Here is a 3,448-nt window from a genome sequence, read left to right on the forward strand (position 1 = left end):
TTTGCAACGCCGTTGGCCTCCTGGAGATGCGTGCCCCGAACGCCCGGGGGGTGGGCTGCCCGGGACCCGTGGAGCCCGTCCTGGGCACTCTGACCTGCTGTTGGCCCGGGGGAGGGACCCCAGACGACCGGGACCCGTGGAGCCCGTCCTTGGCACTCTGACAAGCCGTTGGCCCGGGGAAGGGAGCCCCAGACGACCGGGACCTGTGGAGCCCGTCCTGGGCACTCCTGTATGCCGTTGGCCCGGGGAAGGGAGCCCCGGACGTCCGGGACCCGTGGAGCCCGTCCTGGGCACTCCTGTATGCCGTTGGCCCGGGGAAGGGAGCCCCGGACGTCCGGGACCCGTGGAGCCCGTCCTGGGCACTCTGAAATGCTTTGGCCCGGGGAAGGGAGCCCCGGACACCCGGGGGGGAGGACTGCCCGGGACCCGTGGAACTCGTCCTGGGCACTCTGACATGCCGCTGGCCCGGGGAAGGGTGCCCCGGACGCCCGGGGCCCGTGGAGCCCGTCCTGGGCACTCTGACAAGCCGTTGGCCCGGGGAAGGGAGACCTGGACGCCCGGAACCCGTGGAGCCCGTCCTGGGCACTCTGAAATGCTTTGGCCCGGGGAAGGGAGCCCCGGACGCCCGGGGGAGGACTGCCCGGGACCCGTGGAACTGGTCCTGGGCACTCTGACATGCCGCTGGCCCGGGGAAGGGTGCCCCGGATGACCGGGGCCCGTGGAGCCCGTCCTGGGCACTCTGACATGCCGCTGGCCCGGGGAAGGGAGCCCCGGATGCCCGGGGCCCGTGGAGCCCGTCCCGGGCACTCTGCCATGCCGTCAGCCTGGATGGAGCCCCGGACGCCCGGGGGGACGAAGGCCCGGGACGCATGGAGCCTGTCCCGGGCACTCTGCCATGCCGTCGGCCTGGATGGAGCACCGGACGCCCGGGGGACGACTGCCCAAGAGCCATGGAGCCCGTCCTGGGCAATTTGACATGCAGTTGGCCTGGAGGAAGGAAGCTCCGGGTGGCCTAGGGAGGTGTTGCCCAGGCATATCCCATCTGGTCCCCATGGCAGAGAACCACCAACCCTGGAGGGGTGTCCGGGCATACCCTGCCCCATAGTAATCCGGAGGCAAATTACCCCCCTTTCTTGCAATCTGTGCACGCGAGGTGACAGAGGGGACCCAAGGCGTGAAAGAACCCGACCTCATGGAGCCCTCGCTGGGATCCAGGAGGCGAATGGCACCTCATTAAGACTTCCAGGGAAGTTCGGCCATCTGGTCCCCCCCATAGGAAAGCGTTGCGGGCGACCAGATGCCCGAGGGGATCCGGGCGACCAGATGGCCGAGGGAATCCGGGCGACCAGATGGCTGGGCATGGAGGTGAAGCCGCCTGGACTCTTCCCCACCCCGTCCCCGTCCCGGGACGAATGCCCGGGACGCATGGAGCCCGTCCTGGCCACTTGACGTCCCGTCCTGGGCATTGAACCATGCCGTCGGCCTGGAGAAGGGAGCCCCCGGACGCCCGGGGGAGGACTGCCCGGTACCCGTGGAGCCCTTCCCGGGTACTTTGCAACGCCGTTGGCCTCCTGGAGATGGGTGCCCCAGATGCCCGGGGGTGGGCTGCCCGGGACCCATGGAGCCCGTCCTGGGCACTTTTACATGCCGTCGGCCTGGAGGTGGGTGCCCTGGACGCCCGGGGGAGGCCTGCCCGGGACCCGTGGAGCCCCTCCCGGGTACTTTGCCAATGCCGTTGGCCTCATGGAGATGGGTGCCCCGGACGCCCGGGGGGAGGACTGCCCGGTACCCGTGGAGTCCTTTCCGGGTACTTTGCAACGCCGTTGGCCTCCTGGAGATATGTGCCCCGAACGCCCGGGGGGAGGGCTGTCCGGGGCCCATGGAGCCCGTCCTGGGCACTGTGACATGCCGTCGGCCTGGAGGTGGGAGCCCCGGACGCCCGGGGGAAGGCTGCCCGGGACCCGTGGAGCCCTTCCCGGGTACTTTGCCATCCCGTTGGCCTCCTGGAGATGGGTGCCCCGGACGCCCGGGGGAGGTCTGTCCGGGGCCCATGGAGCCCGTCCTGGGCAGTGTGACATGCCGTCGGCCTAAAGGTGGGAGCCCCGGACGCCCGGGGGAAGGCTGCCCGGGACCCGTGGAGCCCTTCCCGGGTACTTTGCCATCCCGTTGGCCTCATGGAGATGGGTGCCCCGGATGCCCAGGGGAGGTCTGTCCGGGACACGTGGAGCCCGTCCTGGGCATTGAGCCATGCCGTTGGCCCGGAGAATGGAGCCCCCAGACGCCCGGGGGAGGTGTTGCCCAGGCATATCTCATCTGGTCCCCCGGGCAGAGAACCACCAGCCCTGGAGAGGTGTCCGGGCGTACCCTGCCCCTAGTAATCCGGAGGGAAATTACCCCCCTTTCTTGCAATCCGTGCACGCGAGGTGACAGAGGGGACCCAAGGCGTAAAATAACCCAACCTCATGGAGCCCTCGCTGGGATCCAGGAGCCGAATGGCACCTCATCGGGACTTCCAGGGAAGCCCGGCCATCTGGTCGCCCCATTGGAAAGCATCGCGGGCGACCAGAGGGCCGGGATCGAAAGGACTCCCAGCTCCCCATCCATCCCAAGCCTTCGCGGTAGGGTTCCTGACTGCCTGCCCACGCAAGGCAGGGCTCTTGGACCCCGGCTGGGCCTCAGGCGCAGGTTGGACCACCGGAGCTCTAGGGCCCGGACGACCTGGGGGAGGAATGCCCGGGACCCGTGGAGCCCGTCCTGGGTACTTTGACATGCCGTCGGCCTGGAGGTGGGTGCCCCGGACGCCCCGGGGGAAGCTGCCCGGGACCCATGGAGCCCGTCCTGGGTACTTTGACATTCCATCGGCCTGGAGGTGGGAGCCCCGGACGCCCGGGGGGAGGTCTGCCCGGGACCCATGGAGCCCGTCCTGGGTACTTTGCCAATGCCGTTGGCCTCATGGAGATGGGTGCCCCGGACGCCCGGGGGACGAATGCCCGGGACGCATGGAGCCCGTCCTGGGCACTTTTCCATGCCTTCGGCCTGGAGCCCCCAGACACCCAGGGGAGGACCACCGTGAAAACCATGGAGCCCGACCCGGGCACTCTGCCATACCGTCAGCCTAGATGGAGCCCCGGACGCCCAGGGGACGAATGCCCGGGACGCATGGAGCCCGTCCTGGGCACTTTTCAATGCCGTCAGCCTGGATGGAGACCCGGACGCCCGGGGGACGACTGCCCAGGAGCCATGGAGCCCGTCCTGGGCAATTTGACATGCAGTTGGCCTGGAGGAAGGAAGCCCCGGGTGGCCTAGGGAGGTGTTGCCCAGGCATAGCCCATCTGGTCCCCATGGCAGAGAACCACCAGCCTCGGAGGGGTGTCCGGGCGTACCCTTCTCCCTAGTAATCCAGAGGAAAATTACCCCCTTTTCTTGTAATCTGTGCACGCGAGGTGAC

This window comes from Lissotriton helveticus, chromosome 4_1, assembly GCF_964261635.1.
Source record: "Lissotriton helveticus chromosome 4_1, aLisHel1.1, whole genome shotgun sequence".
NCBI lineage: Eukaryota > Metazoa > Chordata > Amphibia > Caudata > Salamandridae > Lissotriton > Lissotriton helveticus.